General features: G+C 51.3%; 1 pseudogene; it reads left to right on the top strand.

The window, feature by feature from the left end:
- Window positions 1–11757: 11757 nt before the first annotated feature.
- Window positions 11758–24533, top strand: part of LOC102416179 — a 50577-nt pseudogene continuing 37801 nt past the window's right edge.

Here is a 24533-nt window from a genome sequence, read left to right as displayed (position 1 = left end):
GACGTGGATAGTCTATTGACTCTGGGATTGACTGGATTGGAGCTTACTGGCCTGCTGGGCTTGAGGACAAGGCTTTCTTCCCCAAAGGGAAGGAAAAAAGTATGAGACACATCATGCAAGTATCCTACCTCCCCACTCAGTCTGAAACTGATGCTCAGAGAAAGGAAGGGGCTTGCCAAGGCCACCTGGCAAGTTAGTGGCAGAACTAAGTTTAGATGAGCAGTTTCACAGCTTCCAGCCCCATGTGCTCAGTACCCCTTCTCTCAGCTGTGGAGGTGTCTCCAGAATTAGGGGGAGTTCAGGGAGGGTCCAGTTTCTCTCCCAGAGGAGGCTGTTAGGTGGCACCTTGGTGAGCTGGAGCGTGGGAAGCTAACTCCTTTCATGTGGATTTGGGAGACTCTCAGGCAAGCCGGGGGCTTTCCTGGTGGCTCAGTGGTAAAGAATCTGCTGCAATGCAGGAGTCCTGGGTTCAATCCCTGGGTTGGGAAGATCCCCTGGAGAAGGGAATGGCAATCCACTCCAGTATGTTTGCCTGGAGAATTCCATGGACAGAGGAGCCTGATGGGTCCTCTGGGTCCATGGGGTCACAAAGAGTCTGACACGACTGAACGACTTACACACACAGGCAAGCCGGAGCTGGGCAGGACAGCGCATGGGCAGAGTCCAGCCTGAGTCACTGCTGGCCTCTGCCCTCCCCGCCTTGCCTGTTTCCATCCTGACATTTTGCATCATCACCTCTCCAGGCACATTCTTTCCCTCCATCTCCTCAGCTGGAGTGTACACTAGTTCAGAGCGAGGACCTTGCCTTAATTAGCCAGCTCAGTTCTTCCTGGGACAAACCAAGCACCTGAGACTTAGTGGATATGCCTTGAAAGCCGGCTGAGGAACTTCCCTGGTGGTCCGGTGGATAAGAATACACCTGTCAATGTAGGGGACACAGATTCCATCCTTGCTTCGGGAAGATTTCTACATGCCAGGGGCAACTAAAGCTGTGAGCTGAAATTACTGAAACCCATGCACCCTAGGGCTTGTGCTCTGCAACAGAGAAGCCGGGGCAGCCCTACTACAGAGTAGACCCTGCTTGCTGCAATAGAGAAGGCCTGTACATAGCAATGAAGACGCAGCACAGCCACAAATAAATTAATGAATTAAATAAGTTAAAAAAAAAAAAAAAAAGAGAGCTGGCTGAATGGAATCAAGTTGGAGAAAGAGGAACTGACCTTCTCTCTACCAAACTAGCTAAAACAATTTTAAAACAATACCACTAAGTGCTGGAAAGACAGCGGTGAGAATGATACACTCAACCATGGTGGGTAGCATCACTATTTCTTATTTTTAGGAAGCAATTGCACAATACGTAAGATATACTTTACAAGTGCTTATGCCTCTTGACCTAGTAATTCTGCTTCTGGGAACATGCAGATGACTTCTGTTTCCTTTTCTCTCTCTGGCTCCACTTTTTGAAGAACCTTTTCCTTTGTTTCTCCCTCTGTGAATAAGAAGAGAGAATTCTTGAAGCACTTTTGCTGTTCTTGTCCAAGCTTCTTTTAAAGGAACATAACTTATGAGCAAGTCGGCGACTTTTAAGCCCGTTAACATTGGAAACACATGACCGCAGCTCTGTGGTCCTAGAAGCCACGCTGGGCCAGCAGGGCTGTTGTTGCTGTTCTGGGCCTGCCCTTGTGCTCATGGAGGGGTCAGCCACGTTTGCCTATGTCACCCCCCTGCCACCCCCTCTCTCTACCCTCCCTTCTGTCTTCTGAAATCTCCTAGCCGATGAGAGCCTTGAAGGCATCAGCGGAAAGTGGCTCAAGATGGATTCACTCCTTAGGGAACTGGTCTCCAGGGATGGTTGTCTGGGGATGTAGAGAGGTAGACTGTGTAAGTATCAGGGACCCTGCAGGAGGCAGGTATAGCTAGAAGGACCTGAAGTATATTTGCAAATGGTTCCAAAGGGATCCGGAATAAAGCCTGCCCTGAAACAGAGTTGCCGAGCCAGATAAGAACCCAGTGTGAGATCCAGAGAGTAGTTTAAAAGATTTCTGTCTGGCATCATATTGTCATCTGAGATCCTCTCGTGGAGCCCAGGACAGCTTCTGATCAGACTGTGTCTTGCAAACAAACAAACAAACATGCTTCTTAAACCCAAAGGAATGTTTTTGTGGTGCCAGATTTTACACTGAGGCAGTCTGGGGTCTCTCCAGTTTCACATCTTATGCATGATGGAAGCCTATCTCCTCTCTCCACAAGGACACTGCTCAGATGCATTTACATACAGGGGTACTTATTTCTTTCTGCTTCTTACTTATCATAAAATGGTATTTCTTTTTCTAAGTACATCTAGTGCTTGCTTCTGATTGCTACAGTCTTCTAAAATATACACCGATCACATTCTCCTTAATTTTCTCAAAGGTTAAGGTGACCTACGCATCCCATACTAGAGACATTGCTGTGAATGGATGTCCTTGGATGTGTACCTTTATGGATTCCTTGTTCAGCTACCACAGAGACCCAGAATCTCTGCCCTCCCTGAGAAATTTACCCATTTGCATGTTGGTACTGGACAGAACCTCACAGATGGCTTCCAGGTGAGAAGTCTAGGGTGTGAGAATGGAAGTGACTTGCCTCTAGTTATCTACCCAATTGATAGCAGAACCAGAGTTACAGCCTTGGTGTACCTGCTCTTCCTTTCAAGTTTGGAAAATTATAGAAGTGGCAACCAGGTGAACGGGGAAGGCAGGGTATGCACGGATTCCAGGGCAAGACAGGATCTCAGCTGGATGGCAGGAGGGGGCACACGTGAAAGTCATTTTCCATCCAGCTTCCACTGTCTTATGAAGAAAACGGGAATCTGGCTGATGTTGCCTGTTTGTTGAAGGTAAGGAAGGGTGTATATGGTTTCTGTCTTTCTTTCTGAAAAGACAGTAGTGGCAGCAGCAATGTTGTCTCTACAGAAAAGAGCAAAAAGCATGGAGCAGGGGCAGAAGGAAGACAGCGAGGAACAGTCAAGCAAAGCTAGCTGTCCTCCAAGCAGGGAACATGGTTTCCGATCCATGTGCTGCAGCCCCACCTTGAAGCCAGAATTGATCACTGTGAGCGAGGCTCAGAAGGGTGTCTCCTAGACTCTTGTGTCACCAGGAGAGTTATAGTGAAAATAATCACACAAACCATAGAGGACTCTGGGCTTGTCCAAGGGCCTTATCTCTTATCACTTGCTTTCAGGCCAGGGTGTAATCCTACATGCTTTAAAAAAATCATAAAGAGATTATGTGCTTATAGTTAAAAATCTGAAAAACAGGCACAATGATAAATATAATAATCCACAGTCCTTAAAGTATTTGTTTTGCACTAAATATTAGAATATTTGAATCCTGCTGCTGCTGCTGCTACGTCGCTTAAGTCGTGTCCGACTCTGTGTGACCCCATAGACGCCAGCCCACCAGGCTCCCTCGTCCCTGGGATTCTCCAGGCAAGAACACTGGAGTGGGTTGCCATTTCCTTCTCCAACAACAAATGTATTTTTTCACCTAATGCTTCATTGTCACATTTCCTTTTTACAACTTTGTGGCTCTCCTTTTTATGTTTTATGTTTGAAGCCTTTACAAGTGAAGATCTGAATTTATTTAATTTTCTAAGTAGTTAATCAATTGCCCAGCACCAATGAGTAATTTTTCCTTTCTCTATTGATAGGACTTATCACTGGATCATCTACTGACTATTTATGTACCTAGCATATTTATTGGAGAAGGCAATGGCACCCCACTCCAGTATTCTTGCCTGGAAAATCCCATGGACAGAGGAGCCTGGTAGGCTGCAGTCCATGGGGTCGCTAAGAGTTGGACACGACTGAGCGACTTCACTTTCACTTTTCGCTTTCATGCACTGGAGAAGGAAATGGCAACCCACTCCAGTGTTCTTGCCTGGAGAATCCCAGGGACGGGGGAGCCTTGTGGGCCGCTGTCTATGGGGTCACAGAGTCAGACACGACTGAAGTGACTTAGCAGCAGCCGCAGCAGCAGCATATTTATGTACCTAGCATGTTTATATCCTGAGGTCTGCTTTTAAGGATCCACTGGCCTATTTGGTGCTATTCTGAGATGATGACCATACCATTTTATAGTGATTACAAATTTGAATTATATTACAATTTTTATAGGGAAAGTTTCCCTTCTTTATACTTAATTCTCAAAATCTTCTGGACTAAACTTACCTTTTCATTTTCTCAGATGAAACTGAAAATAGTTAGAAATTTAGAATAACTTGATTAAGGCCTAGATTCCATAGTTGTTTTCTTTTTTAATTGCATTAAACATACATCATTTGGGGGAAGAATGAGCATCATTACAGCGGTTGTCTTCTTCTCTGGAAACACGCTGTGTGAGAGCATTTAGTCAAGTTTTTATATCTCTGACATGTTTTCTCTATTTCTTCATGTTGTCCTGCACTTTTATGGCTTCCCTGGTAGCACAGCTGGTAAAGAATCTGCCCGCAGTGCTGGGGACCTAGGTTCAATCCCTAGATTGGGAAGATTCCCCTGGGGAAGGGAACGGCTGCCCACTCCAGCATTCTGGCCTGGAGCATTCCGTGGACTGTATAGTTCATGGGGTCGCAATGAGCGGCTTTCACTTGCAATTCACATTTACAATATTTTCAGCTGTTGTGAATGGGATCTTGCTTTCCAAATGTAATAAATAGTCCTGCTAGTTCTTGTTGGTACATATAGGATGTGACTTTATATATGCATCTATATTTATTTTGCGTTTAGTTGTTTATTCCTAGTTCTGATAGATTTTACATTTGTTTATTTGTTTTGGTTGCCCTGGGTCTTTGCTGCTCTCGGGCTTTATCTAGTTGCACTGCGCTGTAGCTCTTCTTCGCTGCAGTGTTCTGGCTTCTCACTGCGATGCTTCTCTTGCTGCAGAGCACGGGGTCTAGGCAGGCAGGCTTCAGCAGTTGCGGTGTGTGGGATCAGTAGTTGTGGCTCGTGGGCTTAGTTGCTCATCTGCCTGTGGGATCTTCCTGAACCAGGGATTGAATCAGTGTCCCCTCGCTCAGCAGGCAGATTCTCATCCAGCGCACCACCAGGGAAGTCCCTAACAGGATTCTAGTTTTTTTTCTTGGAGGAGTTTTTTAGGGAGGCAATTGTGTCATCTAATAATTGCATCTGCTCCTTTCCAATAGCTACACCTCATATCTTTTCCTGTCTTACCGTATCTGTGAAGTCTCACCGACAGTGTTAGCAATGGGAGTGTTTCAGGAATAATTGTCTTTATCCTATTTTTTTCTTTGCTGTGCATGTGACATGCAGGGGTGGGGGGTGGGGTGCTTCCCAAGTGGCACTAGTGATAAAGAACCTGCTGCCGATGCAGGAGATGTGAGAGATGTGAGATCGATCCCTGGGTTGAGAAGATCCCCTGGAGGAGGGCATGGCAACTCATTCCAGGATCCTTGCCTGGAGAATCCCCACGGACAGAGGAGCCTGGACCAGTCCATGGGATTGCAAGGTTGGACACGATTTAGCAACTGAACCACCATATCTTCGTTTAACAGAATAGGAAACTGAGATTCAGAAAAGCTAAATCACTTGCTCAGAGTCACACAGTTGGTAAATTGCTAAAGGTGTTCAGATGCTCAGTCGTATCTGACTCTTTGCGATTCCATGGACCGTAGCCCTCCAGGCTCCTCTGTCCATGGGATCTCCCAGGCAAGAATACTAGACTGGGTGGCCATTTCCTTCTCCAGGGGATCTTTCCAACCCAGGGATCAGACCTGTGTTTCCTGCATTGGCAGGTGGGAAGCCCAAATTGCTAAGGAGATACACTTTTACCTCTTTAAATTATAGGATAGTGTGGTCCTATCTCTCATAATTGAGATCCATTCACAGTTCCTCAAGTGGCCAAGCTGTTTGATATCTCCCTGCCATTTATATGCAATTCCTTTTGTTCTGAAGAATCTTTTTTTTTTTTTTTTTATGAAAAACTTCGTGTTTTCCAAAACCCAGAGCAAATATCTGCTCCCCTGTGAGGCCTTACAGTACTTCCTCCTTTACGTTATTGTCACACCTAATATTTATATTACTGTATTCTCATTTCATTTTGCAGTGGCGTCATTTCCCCATGTCCCAGCTGCTTCCCAGTGAGGCTTCACCCCAGTCTGTTTGTGAACCCCAAGTAAGAAGCAGTGTGGCCTGGCAGAAAGGGCCACACTTTGGAGATGACTGGAGCCTAAATCTTAGCTCTGCCAAAACTGGCAACTTGTCTTTCTTCCGTGAGCCTCTCTTTCCTTTACTGTAAATCGGAATAACATCCCCACCCTCACAAATCTGTTGGGAAAATTACATGAGGGTGCAGCCGTTTACCCAGGACTCAACACATAGTAAGTGCTCAATAAACATTGCTTTCCCTTCTCTGCTCCTCTCCTCTGATGCCCTCTTACCTGAGCATGGACAGGCCAGGGGGATTTCTCATACCTGTCTCTCCCCACTAGCACCAAGCACCAGCCAGACTAGCCTGAGTCTCCCTACAACCCTGTAGGCGAGGCAGGGATTTGTGTGTACTCACTTTATAGACGGAGAAACTAAGACCCTGGGGAGGAAATGGCCTGCCAAAGATCAGAGAGCTCAGTAGCTACAGAACTAGCCCCAGAACCCAAATTCCTTGATCTGATTTCAATTCTATGATGTGGTTTCTCTGGTCTCACAGCGGAGGAATGCCAAAACGGCATTCCTCAACCTGCTCCCTCTTGGAACCATGTCAATATGGAGAATTTGAAAGGAAGTTCTGAGGTTAAAAACTCTTCCTTCATTTTGGTGTTTAATTATGTTACCCTTACATAGCATGAGGGGTTCAGTAGCAGGGGTCTCATGTTAGCCAGTTGCGGGATTGAACCTGGTTCTGCCACTAGCTAGGGGATGAATATACAGTAATAAGTGAAGAGTCAGGAGTTTTCCAAACTTAGAAATATAATCAGTAAGAACAAGAACAGCCACAGCAATACCAATAGCAGTACTGGTCTAAGATCTTAACAAGAAGTATTAGGTTCAAAAGTTCCTTTGAGCTTTTCTGTAGCATCTTACACCCAAAAGGACCCAAATTTTATTTTTTTATTTCTGGCTGTGCTGGGTCTTTGTTGCTGCACGTGAAATTTCTCTAGTTACAGAGAGCAGGGGCTACTCTCCAGTTGCGGTGTGCAGGCTTCGCACTGCAATGTCTTCTCTTATTGCAGAGCCTGGGCTCTCGGGCGTGTGGGCTTCAGTAGTTGTGGTGCATGGGCTTAGCTGCTCCTCAGCAGGCAGGATCTTCCCTGAGCAGGGATCGAACCCGCATCCCCTGCATTGGCAGGCAGTTTCTTAACCACTGGACCACCAAATGAACTTTTTGGCCAACCCAATGTTTTTATGCCCATTTTACAGGCGAGGAAACCAAAGTACAAAGACAACAGGTAAGCTGCCCCGATTTACAGCTATGGAAAATGCAGGCTGCCGGATGCAGAAGCTGCTTTGGTTTTTTTGAAGGGAGGGCTAGAGTTCAGAGGAAGAGTCAAACCAGTGCCATTCCCAGCCCAGGAGGTCAGTCTCCCCACTCTGGCCTGTACTTCTGTGAGAACAGAAGAGGTACCGCATGAGTATTTCTGTACACACATGCGTGAACCATCTCAGCTTCCCCGAAGCAGAGACAAGGGCTCCAACGGCAGTGCTTCATTTGGGCAATGGGAGTAGAGAAGTCAGACGGGGAGGGGAGGTGCCCCACACAGGCAGGGTCTGTTACCTCAGGGACCCCATGACCGTGAGCATGCGGAATGGAGTGTGAAACCCCATCTCAGCCACACATCTGAGGCTTTAGGGGGCTGGGACGCAGCACCAGTTCCTGTCAGCCATTGAGTGACTGCTGCTTCCCTGGGACACTAATTGTTGACAGTCCCAGTTTTTTCGTGCTTAGGCAGGGCTGGTTTCAGTGGCCATAAGAAGCCCATCTCAGAGGATGGTGGCGGACGGGAGCTGGCAGGGTTGGGAGCTGACAGTACCTGCTACATCAGTGGGTCTCCCACTGGAGAGGGTGTCAGCATCCCCAGGAGGGCTTGATAAAACCCAGATTCCTGCCCAAGCCCCCCAAGAGTTTCTCCTTCAGAAGGCCTGGCGTGCAGCCTGCAAATGCGCATGTCTAACAAATTCCCACGCCTGGGCACCAAATGAAGTCCAAATGCCTCTGCCTGGTGTCCAAGGCACTCTGCCACCTCCCCAGACACACTTACAGTGTTCTCTCCCAAGGACCCCTGCACATATCCATGGTGTTCTGTACTGTTTCTGCAAACTGCTCTAGCGTTTCTAGCCTCTACAGCTTTGCTCTCTCTGTCCCCTGCTGGGCTAGACCTTCTCTGCCGTTTTTGTCCGTCGGGATTCTATTCATTCTTCAAACTCAGTGCTTTTTCTCTTCCTCGTCATCCCAGACAGTCCCCTCTCTCTCGCCTTGCCTTTTTCTCATAACCCCTTATCTGTACCTCTCAAACTACACTAATGACTGTCTACTTTGTATCTCAAGGAATTAAGTCCTTATCTTCTTAATAACAACCTCCAACCCCCTTTGTCAAAGAAAGTCTCTTGATTCTCAAAACCATCCTAGGAGATAGGGAAGTGGAAGCGTATTATTAGCTCTGTTTAGAAAATGAGGTTCAGAGAGGCCAGGGGTCCAGCCCAAGGCCAGCTGCGCTCTATTTCAGGTCTTCCAGGTGGAAAGTCTGCATTCTGCTCTCCCTGCTGTCTCCTCCTTCCTCCGGAGGACAAAGATGGGGAGTACCTTCAAACAGCATTTGTTGCATGAATGCATGGGATGGGTTGGAATGGACCGGAATCCTCCTTGAGCTGTTTCAGAGTAGGGTCTTACAGGAAAGCTCAGCCCCTGGCTGACAAAATACCCTAGGTCCTTGGTGTCAGAGAACAATCACTCCTCTTTCCCTTTGGAGATTAGAAAATGCCAAGAATCTAAACTCGTCTTTGAGCCTAGACCACCCTTACCCAGACTATGCTTGATCTTAGACCGACATCTTCAATTCTGACACCAATTCTGATGTGTGGAATTTTCCCCCACAACAAGCAATTCTAATACCAGGTAAATGCTTTACAAGTCAACTCAATTCTGACGCTATCTGCCTGGAGTTAGAGTTGAATCCTATGGGTTAAATTCTCAGTCCTATGAATTTGCCTCCCTACCCAACTTTGGGTACCAATCACAAGTACAGGCTGTCACCTGGACCACTGACCAAGTAGCTATAAATCAGAGGTTTCTGTGACCCTGCTCCTTGGGTTCAATTAATTTGCTAGAGTAGCTCACAGAATTCAAGGTAACACTTTGCTTTCCAGCTAAGTTGCTTCAGTCATGTCCAACTCTGCAAACCTATGGACTGTGGCCCACCAGGCCCTCTGTCCATGGGATTCTCCAGTCAAGAATACTGTAGTGGGTTGCCATGCCCTCTCTGAGTAACACTTTACTTACTAGATTTTGTTGTTTAGTCACCACGTCATGTTCAACTCTTTTGCCACCCCATGGACTGTAACATGCCAGGCTCCACTGTCCATGGGATTTCTCAGGAGTGGGTTGCCATTTCCTTCTTCAGGGGATCTTTCTGACCCAGGAATTGAACCTACATATCTTGCATTGGCAGGAGGATTCTTTACCACTGAGCCACCTGGGAAGCCCACTTACTAGACTGAAATGGTTGGAACTCAGAATGAAAGGTTAGAGCTCAGGAACAGTCAGAGGGAAGTGATACACCAGGCAAGCTAAGGGGAATCGGTGTGGAGCTCACTCCAGATCTCCATGTGTTCACCAACCCAGAAGCTCTCTGAAACCCTTCCTGTTGTGTTTTTATTGCATAAAATATTTTAATGCAATTTTTAATGGAATTCTCCAGGCAAGTATACTGGAGTGGGTAGCCATTCCCTTTTGCAGGGGATCTTCCTGACCCAGGGATCGAACTTGGATTGCCCACATTGCAGGCAAGTTCTTTACCATCTGAGTGACCAGGGAAGCCCCTCCTATAAACTACCATATTGTAAAGGTCCAGTGTGGGTTGGGTAGCCTTCTCACCTTGTTGTACACCAATCAAAATACATATCATCTTACTAACTCATCTGTAAAATGGAGTCAATGTCTAGGTAATACAGGTTGTCAGGAGAATTAAGTTGGTTAATGCAGATAAAGTATCTATTATGATACCTGATACTTAGCAATCGCATAATAAAAGACAGCAAATATTATTATTATAGTTATCACTACCCTCACTGAAATGCAAAGAGAAATTAAAATTAAGCAATTAAAAAAAAAAAAAAAACCTATCACCAGGGCAAGGGAAGAGAGAGATGGAGAAAGGATGTTTCTTTCTCCATCCTTGACCTGGAAGCCACAGTCCATGGGTCAGAAGTAGTCACATGGCCCCAACCCTTTCACAAGGGAGGCTGGGACAAGGAGGGGAACATAGAGATCATCAGTGAGTGTCTAACAACCCCTACTAAAGGTACTGATCTCCAAATGCCCAGGGAGACCAAAACCATTTGGAGACAGTACTCTCTTCCCAAGAAGGTCAACACATGCAGGCCAGCCCAGATCTGCTCTGGGGTCTGATTAAGAAAGGAATCATCCCAGGGCAGTGGTGGGGGGGCTTCTGAGGGAACCCTTTCTAAGAAACTCAGGGTCACAGATGGTGGTCATTTCCATGAAGAGCCCACTGCAGAGGTAGCAGTGGAGCTGGATAAGATGAGAGAGCAGGAGGCAGAGATGAGAAGCAGGGGGAGGTGATGGGGAGGAGTGGAGAAAGAAAGAGAGCCACGTGGTGCCCTATACTCCTATCTCAGTGGGCTGGGCTGGGGTGGGGTGGGGGGTGGTGCTGGAAGGCAGGCCCTCCCCGCCTCCCTGGAGCTCTGCAGAAGATCTCTGCGCTCTGTGGTATCTCAAGGGCCAGGCCTGGGAGGCAGAACCTGACGGGGCCTGTTAGATGCATTACAGACCCAGTGCGGGAAGCTGTTTTGATTAAATTTGGGAGCATAATTGCAGGGTTTGTACTGTGGTCTCATTATGGCTTTTTTAATCTTGTTAACCTCTCCTCCCCATCTCCCAACCCCCCTCCACTTCCTCCCACAACCACAGGCTGTGACCTTAGAACAATACCAGGAATATTTTCCATCTCTCTGTCGTGGCTTTCTCCTGCTCCCCCGATGGGATCTTGGAGGCAGGACGGAGTAGGGAAGGAAGGGAAGCCTGGATCGAGGATGTTATGTGGCGGAGACGCCTGCAGGGCCTCTCAGTTCAGTTCCCACACGTTCAGCACAGCATTTGGTTTTCTGAGCAACACAAAGGCAGCTCGGGCCTGATTTTTGCTCTAAGAAGCCCACAGTTCAGATGGGGAGCTGGAAAGACCAGCTGATGTGACAATGTGAGGGAGTGTAGAGAGGGCTTCTGGAGTTCAGGGCAGTAGAGGATCGGGGAGCTTGGAAAGGTGAAGGTGGGGTGAGGCGGTGATGGTCCCCACTGTCCCGGCTGGGGGAAGTGGGAAATAAGTGGCTTGCTTGGCCTGGTGTCATTGCAGCACGGGGATTGTATTAGTCAGGACAGGCTGGTCGATGGTGCAGTAACAAATAAGCCCCAATGACCTAACACAGAATGGGGGTTTCTTGTTTGTGGAACGTCTGTCTTGGGTTGGACACAGAAGGATGGCTGTGGAGGGGGGAGATGTTTGTTTGTGCCCAGTGTGGGGGGCGTGGGGGGCATGCTGGTACAGGAGGCCATCAGGGTGGGGTGAGGGGGCTGCTGAATCTCCTGGCCTCAGCCTGCAATGGCTGCACCCGTGTGGCCAGGAACTTGGCTGTGAGCTCCCTGGCAGTTTTGAACACCAAACCCTACAGGCTGAGGGGGAAGGATTGTTGCCATGGGAACAGTGTGGGGGGTGGGGAATGATCATAAATAAGCAGACAGTTTCTGACAGGTAGAGTACTGATTTGCAGGGTTAGAGAGCAGGCGGGGGTGGGGCGTGGGGAAGGGAGAGTCCTCATATGCAGGTCCTGTCCCTTCTGCTGTCACTCCCAACTGGCACCTGTCTGGGTCCCTCATCTTCTCCTTGGCTTCCCTCCCACCTCATGACTCTCAGCCACCATCTCCAGGGTTGACCTCTTTCCTGAGCTCCCCAAACTTCTCTCCCTGCTGTCTCCTCCAGCATCACACACTTCCAGCCAGCCAGACACCCCAGCAAGAAAGGTGGGCCCCACAGCGCCCCTACCTTTGTAATCTTGCCCCTTCCTGCCCCCAACCTTGCCATCAGTCACCAATTCTGTCACTTCCACTGTCTACCTGTCTCTGGAGTTTGCTTCCTCTCTTGTACCCTTCTCAGCATCGCCTGGGCTCGCTCTCTCCCCTGGGCCATTGTAGTCCCCTCTGTGCTGGTCTCAGCAGCTGCCCTTTACCCTCCCCTACCCCTGCCTCCATCCCTCAATTGTTGACCCTGAGGCTGGAGTGATTTATTTTCAGAAATCTAGTCGTATGACTTCCCTGCTTCTTGCCCCTCTCCGGCTCCCTACCCTGCCACCCAAGGTCCTTCATCCCTGCTTCTTGCTTCTCTCATCTCTAGGCCCTTCAGTCAAATTCCTTGCACAGTTAAGATCTTCCTAATGCATCACGATGTATTAGGCATCACACGGTGCTGAGCCCCATGCATCTGTCTCTAGGGCACGTGCCACCTCTCTCAGGGAGCCGAGCTGGGTCTCACTTGGAGAGCCCTCTCCTCATCCCTTAGCACTTCGCAGGAGTACCTGCTTTCCAGCCTGCGTTGCGGTGAGTCACACCCATGTTTTCTCTGTTCCATCGACTGTTGGCTCCTCCCCAAAAGCAGGACCTGTCTCATTCCGAGTCAAAGTCCCGGCCCAGACCCCGCATGGCTTCCTGAGGGAGGGTGTGATGTAGGTGGACTGGCCTGGTTTCTCCGAGGTTGCTGGAGGGGAAGGGGTCAGGGCAGAGCCCGGGCAATGCAGCAGATGTGTGTTCTGTGGACACAGAGATCTTTCCATCAGAGGGTGGGGAAGACCCACACACAGGAGGAGGGCCAGGTGCTGCATGCACGTGGACACACACGCCGGCAGTCTAGCTCACAGAGTGGGAGGAGACTGAGCTCCCGAGGTGAGGTGAGGTGGGGTGAGGTGAGGTGAGGTTTGGGAAAGGTGCTTGCTGCCAGTGCCATCCTGGCAGCGCAGGGCAGGATTTCAACAGCCATCTTGGGAAATGCTGGCCTCGAGGGCCGCCAGCGTGCCAGGACATTCCCCCGGGGTGCAGGGACAAGGGGCAGCCAAGACTTCGTAGTCCCCACCCCATCACAGAGTATTAGGGCCGCCCCTGGGGTCCTCTCTGTCCTTTGAGGCCTCTGTCTCTACTCCTTGGCCTGTCACTCGGCTCAGCGGGGAAAGCCACCTTCCTTCCTGGCTTCAGCCCATGCACCTGGAGACCTGTGTGCTGAGCCGGGCCTGATCCACCTCACAGCCTTTCCTCCAGGAAAATTCACTGGAATTTTCAGTGTGCAGTCAAGCTGCTGTGTCCGGGGGCCGCGCGGCCCTCTGCACATTTGTGAAGCTGAGCTGGGACCGGCAGGATGAGCCCTGGAGCGGCGTCAGGGCACCTGGTCCAGGCCCTGCTCTGTTGAGGTCCTGCGTGAGCTCTCTCCCTCCTCTGCTTTCAGTTTCCCCATCGGTAGAGTGAAGGCATTGCACCTGCGGCATTGCTGAGCAGAGGAGCCCGCTGCAGCTGCAGCCAGTGGTACCTGGTTGGTGAGAGCCTGTGGACCTGGTTACCCCAGGCAGGGTCACAAGCCCCATGGGCCCCTGGCCTGGTGGTTGGCACAGCCTCTGTCCCCTCCAGTGTCCCACATACAGAGTGGCCTGAACCTCCCCAGGACTGAAGATTTCCAGCTCTAGCCCCTAGGGCCTGGCCAGGAAAGAAAGACCAAAGGCCATCGGGGCTCCAGAGGCCAACAGCAGAGCAAAGGGTTGAGCCAACTGGCTTGCATTTGCCAACCCAGGCCAGAGGGAGAGGGCAGAGAGCTCTGAGCAACTGGGCCAACCAGAGAGGCCTTGAACTCCACATGGAGATAGGCCTGGTGCAAGCTGGGCCCCACCATGTATGTAGCTGTATAAGCTTGGGTTGGTTGTTGAAGCTCCACCAGGCTCAGATCCCCACCGTAAAATGGGGAAGAACAAGACAAGGCTGTTGTGAGCACGAAATGGTTGTGCATACTTGGAAGACCTTAGGGCTAGCGTCTGTGCCCAGCACAGGGTGGCTGCTCGAGGCACCCACGTGCCCTCTCACCCCTATCTTCTCCAATCTTCATCAAACACATCTGCCGAGCTGGTGCCAGTGAGTTGGGTGAGGCTGTACATCAGGTCATCCGCTCAGGCCCCCAGATGCTGGCTGGGTGAGTTGTAGTCCCAGCACTGTGCTGCACTCAATCTTCTTGGGGTCTGGTATGGTCCTCGGGGGTCTGGAGTTGTCCCCTCCTTTAACGTGCTGATAGTATGCTAGAGAAACAGAACCACACTCACACCTACTCAGACCATCAGGAAATACACGTGGAGAATTCTGAACTTGGTGGTCTCATGTGAGCCATAAGCATCAGAAATGGGGTTTGCGGGGAACAGGGCTCAGTCTGGAGGGAAGTGATCAGAGCTGGGAAGAGGTGAGGCTGCTCTAAGCCAGTTGAAGTGAGGGTAGCGGGGCTGGAGGGGACTGGAATGGGACATACAGACCATGTAGGCAGACTGATGAAGCCTGAGGACCTTCAGGACATGGTGAGGTGGGTTGTGGGCTGTCAGGGTGAGCCTCTGTGGGTGAGCCCTGGGATGATGGGTTCCAGGAGTCTAGCTCTCAGAGCTGAGTTTCCCAAATTCAGGCCAGTGGAGGGTGATCTCTTTCTTCCAGTTAGTGGGTGGAAGCCTGATCTTTCAACTTCTGTAAGGATTGGCTGGGATAGACAAGGCTCCCGGGGGTGACCGTGGTGACTGTACTGGGAGAGGCTGGGAGGGTGGGCCAGGGACCCAAGCTGGGGGCTGCATGCATGTGCATGCTCAGTTGCTCAGTCGTGACCGACTCTTGCAACCCCACAGATTGTAGCCCACCAAGCGCCTCTGTCCATGGGTTTCCCAGGCAAGAATACTAGAGTGGTTGCCATTTCCTCCTCCAGAGGATCTTCCTGACCCAGGGATGGAACCCATGTCTCCTGCATCTTCTGCATTGGCAGGTTGATTCCTTACCACTGAGCCACCTGGGCTGTGTGCTGGACAAAAATCCAACTCCAGGTCCATCCAGCACAGATCTACCCCTTGGGGTCATAAAGGCAAAGAAAAATAAGATGGACGTTTATTGGGACGCCTACACTGCGCCCAGCCCATGCTCTGCACTTGGAGCCGGAGGCTTCTTTTCGCCTTGCTAGCCCCATTCTCATCATTTCCCAGATAAAGAAAGTGAGGCTCGAGCATCCAGGCCTAAAGTCTCCCAGGGATTGGTTGGTGGAGCCCTGTTCTCTTCCTTCTGCCCCCGCCGCCTCTCCAGGACTGGAGATTATATACTACGGCTTAGGATAGGCTCAGGCGCTCTGGCATTCACCTCCCACATTTGAACTCAGTCTGTCCAAGTTTCAAGACTAGATCTTGTTTCATCACCTGCTGCCTGGAGGGTCACACGAGGGAACACCTGTTACACAAAGAGGGCTTGGCTTCTCAGCCCCACGGTCACCTCCCTGAGGACAGCGGCTCAGTCTCACTCCTGGCCTCTCACAGACCTCGACACCATCAATTTTCAGAATGATGCCGGCAATTAGGATGAGTGGCGGGCAGCTGCCCGACCTGGCTGTGTCTCTGGGAGCCACTGATGAGGTGGGTGCTGACAAAGTGTGGAGGCAGGGGGGAGGGCCTTCTCTTCACTGCTGTCTGCCTCCCTGAACTGGAATTGCTCCTCATGGGCCCGGTTCTCAGCAGATGAGAGAGCTGTTCGACAGGAGCCTAACAAGAGAAGGCTCTACATGCAGCGCCGGGTGAGTAATTAGACGCTAATTAATTTGCATTTCACAAGAGAATCGGGGATGTTGAAGGAAAAAAAAAAGCTGCAAAGATTAAAGGCCTCATGGAGAAGGGAGATCTGGGGGCAGGGAGAGACCATGGTGCAGACAGAGCTGAGAAGAGAAAGCCTGAAGCTGTGAGCACTCGTGGAGCAGGTGCAGATGTGGCAGGACTGAAGACAGGAGGTTACCTGCCATGCCCACGACTGCTCCAAACAGCAGCCTGTGCTCACCACCCTAGGTGCAGGGTGAAGACGCTTTTGATCTGTAGTTGGAATGTGGGGAGGGACGCAGGGCGAAACGGACAGAGATGTGCAGACACAAAGCCTGTCTCAGACAGGAGTGAGAGAGAGCTTGAGACATGCACGCTCCAACAGAAAGAAAGCTCCAACAGAAAGAAACACACACACACACCCTGGAGACAGAAAAGCCAGGAGGCAGGAGGGGAGGAGCAAATCAAAGAAAGTGGGAGGAAGAGAAGGGAAAGAGGTGGGTAAAGAAGGAAAGAAGTCAGGATGTGGGAGGAAGGGGCAGAGGGCTGGCCTCAAACACCAGGAGGGCTCCAGGGAGTGATCTCAGCACCCCACATCTTCCCCTGCTGGTGGTCCCTCTGGAGCAGAGGTTGGGGAGAGTTTTCTGCAAAAGGCTATGTCATAACTGAATAGGCTTTGGGGATCATACAGTTTCTGTTACATGTTCTTTTTCGTAAAAGAGGCAAAAATCATCTTTAGCGCAAAGGACCTATGAAGTCAGGTGCTTACTGGATTTGGTGCCTGGAGTTGTCCTACCCCTGGGATAGAGCATGCTTCTCAGATGGACCGTGGGGTCCAAAACAGTCTGCATTTCTCACAGCTTCCCAGATGGAATCTGGGCTACCTGTGCACATATCCCATTTTGAGTGGGGAGGGTCTTGGCCACTGGGGAGGGTGGGGCTGCAGTTCTGCAAGCCATCCAGGCCCCGTTGGGGTACAGCCCTTGCTTGCAGGATGCCTGGGAGTACTGGGCTGTGGTCTGCACGTGCCGGCCCTCCGTTAGGGAAGGCTTTTCTGCCCAGCTGCAGGGAGGGCAGTTAGCAGGTGGCCCCCCGTGGATTTCACTGCAGAGACCCACCCAGGTGGAGGTCATGCCCTGCTCAGGGCAGCCGGCACCGGGTGACCGAGCCAGATGCGAGTGTTGGGTCCGGGCTGCTCCAGCTGGACAACTCCCTGCGGGGCTGGCGGAGGCTTTGTCAGTTCTGCACTGCAATTCGATTCTCCTTCCCAATCCTACTTCCTCCCCGATTCCTTCCCTGGTGTAGATCCTTAATAAAGATCCAGCATCCCAAACTCCGAGTCTTCTCCCAAAGAACCCAACCTGTGACACAGTGGACATCTGGGCAGGGGGCATTGGTGACCACAGGGACAGCATTTGGTACTAGCTCATCTCACCCAGGGGCAGCAGTAAGTAAAGATAAAATCACTATGGCAACCAAGGATGTCCAGGGCAGGGGTCTAAGGCCTCCTAGGGGGAGGAAGCTGGGCAAGGGAAGAGGAAGCACAGCGGGGCAGGGATTGCGTAACTTGGTCTGGCCCTGGCCTTGAGGCTAATGCTGTGTGGCTTTGGGTGAGTTGCTACTGTTCTCTGAGTCTAGGTTCCCCGTGAGTAAAATAGGCTAGAATCTATGACCCTGGGTGTATTAGTTTCCTAGGGCTGCTGTAGCAAATCACCACAAACTTGGGGGCTTAAAACAACAGAAAGCTTTTCTCTCCTAGCTCTGGAGGCTAGAAATCCCAAATCAGTACCACTGGGCCAAGACGAAGGAGTCAGCAGGGCCTCACTCCCTCTGCAGGCTCCAGGGGAGAATCTGTTCCTTGCTTCTTATAGCTTCGGGTGGCTGCCAACATCCCTTGGCTTACGGCTCCATCACTCTGGTCTTCAATGCCAGCACTTTCAATTCTCTCTCTTCTGTCTTCATATTACCTTCTCCTCTGTGTTTGTGTATCAAGTCTCCCCCTGTCTCTCTTTTTAAAAATTTTTAATTTATTTTTGGCTGCACTTGGTCTCTGTTGCCGTGTGAGAACTTTCTCTAGTTGCAGTGAGTGGGAGCTGCTCTTTAGTTGCATCTCATTGCAGTGGTTTCTCCTGTTGCAGAGCATGGACTTCAGGGCGCTGAGACTCAGTAGCAGGCGGTGCACTGGCTTGGTTGCCTTATGGCACGTGGGATCTTCCCGAATCAGGGATCGAACCTGTGTCCCTGCTTTGGCAAGTGGATTCTTAATCACTGGACCACCAGGGAAGTCCTGCCTGTTCCTTAAAAACACAGTTGTGATTGCATTGAAGACTCATTGGACAATCCATGGTAATCTCCCCACCTCAAAGTCTTTAATCATACCTCCACCCATCCTTTTTATTCAAATAAGGTCACTTTTATACAGACTTTAGGGGTTAGGACTTGATCTCTTTGGGGTCCATATTCAGCCCTTTGCATCTGCCACTTGTCCTTGTGTAGGCTTTGACTCAAGGTCTCCCTTTCTGAGTTGCAGTTCTTTTTTTTTTTTTTTTAATTATTTTTTTGTTTATTTAGGCTATAAATAAATGAGGGTCTTTGTTGCCGTGTGTGGGCTTCCGCTAGTTCCAGCGAGTGGGCACTCCTCTTCATTGCAAAGCACGGGCTTATCATTGCCGTGGCTTCTCTTGTCGCAGAGCGCAGGCTATAGGCACGAGGGCTCTCGTAGTTGCGGCGTGAAGGTCGCCCTTGGGCATGTGGGATCTTCTTGGACCAGGGACTGAACCTGTGTCCCCTGCACTGGTGGGTGGATTCTTACCCACTGGGCCACCAGGGGAGTCCTGAACTGCCGTTCTAGGTGACTGGTCTATACCGTTTGTCGTCACAGTGATGGCCTCGTTCTGCCAATAATTATCTTCAACAAGTATGGATAAGCTGTTCTGCTCACTTTAGCAGTTTCATTGGCAATCACCCCCTCCACAAATACTATTTACTGAGCACAGACTATATGCTTATTTGCATATTATCACTGACTACCACCCAAGGAAGTGAGTTCATTACGGTCTCCACCATGCAGATAAGGACACACCAGGGATGGAGAAATTCAGCAATTTGCCGTGGTCCGCAGAGTGGCTCTGGGATTCCCCCTTAGCTTGTCTAACTTGAAGGCTGTCTCATCTCCTACCATATATCTCCTCCCAGGCATAAGTAGTGCTTCTCTTTGAAACTATTTACAAAGTGTGGTCCCTTTTGAACTTTGAATCCAGTCTCTTATCAGATCCTACAAACTGCAGACATAACACAGGGAGCGTTGTTCGAGAAAGCTGCAAGTCCAGTTATGAGAGCCCAGGAATGAAGATCGTTTGGGCTGTGCTTTTGTGAGGTCTGCCATGAAGCAGAGCCTGGGTGGGGGCTGGGGAGGGGGGTGTCCCAGACTCCCATCTCAGCTGCGCTTTTATTATTCTTCCAACTGAACTGTCTGGGACTTTGAATATCAGCCCTTGTTCCTGATGAATCCATGGGTTGAACTTCTTGATTACGTTATTTATTCATCAGCCAATGGGTCACTGCACACTGCTAGACATTGATGCTCATAATGACCCTTTCTCATGACTTTCATTTCAAGCCCCAGAAAAACTCTCGACATAAAAAAAGTTGTGTGAGCCTATGGAAGGAAACCACCATGGAAGGATGTTTACAAATGATTCTCTTGTGTGTGAGGGTTTCCCAAAATCAGAATAGAAAGGAGGACTTGAGAACGTTTCTGTCGAAAGGGAACTGGATTTAAAAACCAAGTACAAAAGCCAAGCTTAAGGTAAAAGTGTATTCAGCTGGCCCACGCACATCTCATTCCTCTGGACAGAAAGATGGGTGGAAACGAATTATCTAGAAGCAAGGAGCCTTTGCCCAGCTACTGCCGAGATGCAGTGGGCATGAAGCAGGTGGGGGCAATTCTGGGCAGATGGGACTGGCCACGAGTGTCCCTGTAGACCATATAGACAGCATGAACTTAATTTTCAAGGCCACTGGGTAGCTCTGCAAGATTTTAAGCAGAAAAGCCACCTGTTTATGTGCTTTAGAAATATTTTATTAGCTGTGGTAAAAGCCCTAGCAGCGGGGTGAGGAGGGCGTGGACTCTTGTTGATAAAGGGATAAGATTGGATTGGAATGAGTCAAATCCAGCCAGCGGTGGCCATGGAGAGTGCTGTGGGGGGAGGATGCCTGTGTATAACCTGGGTGGATGCTGGGACCTGCCATGGAGCCATGGAGATACAGCTGACCAGCAGGACTGCGCATGGGGGACCAGAGAGAGAAGGTTTTACTAAGAGAGGAGTCTTGGGGAGGGAGCAGGTTTTTCCTTGAAAGTGCAAGCTCCCTTCCATCATGTGACAGAACCCTGAAGACTGCATCTGCACAGGAACACGTATTGAGAACGCGACAGCAGCCAGGTGCCCATGAGAGAACCTGTAGAAGCCAGCAGTCTCAGTCCAATTCTGCCTTGACTCATGCGGACCTCTGGCAAGGCCCATTTCCCCCCAATTTCCTTACCTGTAGAATACAGGAGTTGGATCATCGTGGGGCTTCCTTGATGGCAGGGGAGGGGGACCACCTCTGAGTCTCTGAAATCAGTGTGCACACCTGGGTACATGGGTCTGCTCGTCCAGGGGTCCGCAGAGTCACCCGAGAAAGAAGTGATATCTGATCTCTCAGGCCACGCCCATAGCTGGAGCCCAGCTGGTTAGCACTGCTCTTGAAATATGCCAGGGGTGAGCCTCGTCTCACCCAACCAGTTCCTGAAGGTTGAGGCTGGGTCAGAGGTTTCACACATGTCCCTCCTCGGTGGGTGTGTCTTGATGTCCCCCAGGGGCCTCCCCATACCTGCAGAGTCACCTGTGAGGAGCACCGAGGCTCCTCCCTGCGCCCGAAGGTTCTGGAAGAGCCTCCCAGGCCCCTGGTTGGCCAGGGCATGGGGCCTCCATGCCCTTTCTCTCACTTTACCCTGCAAACTCTTGCTCATCCTTCAGAGTCCTCGGGCCCTCCTCCAGGATGCTCCACTCAGCACTGATTTCTCACTGAAACAGAATCCTGTAGGCAAGGTGGCCACACCTCTCTTTGGCCTGTTTTACACTTGTCTGCGATGTAGGCACCCTCCTCCACCTCTGCCCCATGAGACTTTCTGGCAGAACTTCTGCATCTCGGTGCCACCAAGTGCCACCCCCAGTGGCTGGCACTTACTTAGGGCTCAACAAAGTTATCTTCTGTAGCCATCCTAATTTGGGGAATGATCTTCCTGTTTGTGACCTCTGGCTCCTCGCTGGATCAAGCATGTGTGTCGAGGTGGGAGGTCTGGGCGATGGGTGAGGTCTACCCACTCCCTCGCGGGTTGCTGGGAGGACAGGAGCACAAACGCGCGGCACAAAGATCTCGGCACCGTTTGCGAAGTGCCTTGTAGGTCCCTTCCCACAGGCTCCCAGAATGACGAACGCGAAATGAGAGCCATCGAAGATTACACAAAGCCTGTTGGACTCGTGCACGGAATGGAAAGAAATAATCGTGTCTGGAGCACTTTGGAGCAGGCCTCCTGCCAGCCAGCCCCTTTAGAGAGAAAGTTGTGTGTGTTGTGTTGTATAACCCTGGCTAGCAGGAGCAGTTGTGCCCATTTTACAGATGTGGGGAGAGGATGTGAAAGCTGCCACCCTCACTCAAGGTCACAGCCTTGCTCAAGGTCGCAGTGCAGCTCTCTCCGGCTGGCCGCCTCCTAGGGTGAGAGCTGCAGCGTGGGGCGCTGTGTTTCTCTTGGACGGAGCAGATGGTCTTGCGCCCTACCTGCACTGGCTAACCGTATCTCGCCCTCCCACACATCCCGTTTGAAAGTCCAGCCAATATCCACTTCCCTCTCTGGCTTCCATGCCCCCGTTGGGCCTGAGCCCTCTCTTTACACAGGACTTGCTCTAAACCATTGGGGGCGGGGGCCCAGAGCCTGGCAAGCAAGCTGTTTACTTTGGGAGATGAACTCTTCTTGGGGGCAGGACGGGGGCTCTGGGGCTGGAGCCAAGGAAATCACCACAGCCTGGCCAAGGGGAGGCTTGAGGTGGCCAGAGGAATTTAGAAGTGGCCTCTGATCTCAGGGGAGAGGGCAGCGGGCTGAGAAAGAGGGCAAGCACCGTGATTGAGCTGTGGGGAGGCTGGCCCGAGCCCCAGGGCTGTGCTGATGGGTTCGGGGGGCGGGCTGCTGGCTGCCGAGGTACCCCAAGACAAGCCAACAAAGCCAAGCTGAGTCCGGGGGAGGGCGCTCACCCTCCCAGATTGTGGGAATCAGGCTGTTGAGTCACCCGGCCAGCTGGACACCACCACCACCACCACGGAGGAGCTGTAAGCGGGAGCATGTTCCCTGCCAGGGCTGCAGGATGCCCGGAGTTAACTGGGCTCGTCAGACCCCCTGATCTAGACTTGGCCGCCTCTTGAATCACTGAGCTGAGGCATACTTGTCAAATATTTGTCATATTTGAGGCTGTCAGCTCTTGAGGGAGTTCGGGCCAGGCACGCGCCCCTGTGGATGGGACGTTGGACCCAAGGTTGGGGCCCCGGACTTTGGCAAAAGACGGGCATGGTTGTAATTCAGAGCAAGTTATTTCATTTTCCTTTTCCTCTCAGTTGTATGGTAGGGATAAAAGGGAGTGTGGGAAAACTTCACATACTGCCCAGCACACAGTAGGGCCTCACGTAGGGGCTGCCTGTTCTAGGCCTTTCCCTGGGGACGGGACCGGCAGTCTGATCTGGGTCTGCATCATCCACGGCCAGGGCTCCCCTGCAGAGGGTTGGAACAGGGGCTCCGGGTCACCTCACGACCCCCTGGGGCCCACCACCAGGAATCCTGCCTGCACCTTGGGTGGTGGGCAGGGGGCAGGGGGAGGCCTGGCTCTGCTGGTACGAGGCACCCCTCCCCATGAGCACCAGGACTCCTGCGGAGCCAACCTGCCCAGGTGTTGTACAACTTGAGACCAGAAGCCTGGACCCTCTCTCCAGGACAAGTGTCAACAGGAAATCTCCCGACTTACCTTGTTCACATTCCAGAGGTGCAGTGGCTAGCTCAGAGACTCGGTAACAAGACACCACTCTGGCTGCGCCTGCCAGAGAAGCCAGCAGGGCTTTCATCTGCCATCTCCGCCTCCCAGCCTGCACCCTAGGGATGTACCTTCTGCCCACGGGGGCTCTACAAGCCATCTAAGGAGGACGATCCCCCTGAGCTCTTCGCACACTTGGCTAATCCTTGTTAAGCATTGGCCAATCAGGGAACTCAGCAGAGGACCCAACCCCCAGCAGGCACTGGGAGAAGACTCGAAGTAGTTCATTGAGCAGGTCACATTCTGGGGATGGAAGCAAAGAACATGAAGCAAAATGTGGTTAGGTGGGCCCCCCATGTTCTTGGGGGAATCACACACATGTACACACAACCCTCCAAGTTGTTTCCTATGATTAGAGGAGAGTGCTGCAGCCATAGAAAACCCAAGCCTTCTTTTATCTGACAGGCCCAGATTGGGCAAGGGGCTCACACAAAGTCACACAGCAGCTTAATGGCAGGGCATGATTTTTGTTATCTTTTATTTTCCCATACCATTTCACTGGACAGTTGTCCTCCATACTCCATCCCACTCTGGACCACCTGCCCCCAGCCCCCTCACCCACTCCCCACCCCCGCCATCCCAGCCCCTAGCTCCGGGTGATGTGCTTGAAATGCTTCAGGCGGTGGGTGGGGGGGTGGGGGGAAGGGGGAACAGCAGAGGGAAGAGCACGTGGGAGACCCCTGAGGCACAGGGAGCTGATGATGTGAGTACCACCTGGGTGAATGGGGAGAGGGAAGTGGAGGAGGTGTGGGGGTTGGGGTGGCATTCCAGCTTTATTACTTTCTTTTTCAGGATGTGGAACTGGCCAACCACGGGGGCAACTTGCTCACCCTCAGGCAGGTAAGTCTCAATCCCACATGACTCTGAGGTCCTGAGGCACCAAGAATAGGAGCTTGCTGGGGTGTGGGGAGGGGGCACGTGAGAAAACCCACCTCTCCTGCCTCCTGGGTCAGGGCACCAAGGAGGACTTCCTGGAGGAGGTGAAACTATTTGGGACCTGGAGGAGACCAGGCTTGCTAGGGCACTGCAGGCCCCCTTCCCCAAACTGCTTGGTCACTTCTCAGAGAGGGGAGGAGCCCTTCCCCTCCCCTAGGGAACTGGCTCATGAGCCCTCGATGAGCTCTCCAGATCTGGGTCAGGACCAGTGTAGGATGTCACCCAGGCATCTTTCTAGGCTGAGCTAAGCTGCCATCAGGTATGACTAATATGTCCAAGCCTGACATGTCTCAACTGGGTAGTCTCAGCCAGGCGTAGGTGGGCACTAGGGGAAACAGGGAAGGAAAGGTGAGCTCCCTGCTGTGACCTGAGAGATTCTTGTGGGGCCAGCCCGCAGAACCCCAGCT

The sequence above is a fragment of the Bubalus bubalis genome, chromosome 11 (genome assembly GCF_019923935.1).
Source record: "Bubalus bubalis isolate 160015118507 breed Murrah chromosome 11, NDDB_SH_1, whole genome shotgun sequence".
NCBI classification, from domain to species: domain Eukaryota; kingdom Metazoa; phylum Chordata; class Mammalia; order Artiodactyla; family Bovidae; genus Bubalus; species Bubalus bubalis.
This window is presented reverse-complemented; position numbering and strand designations above follow the sequence as displayed.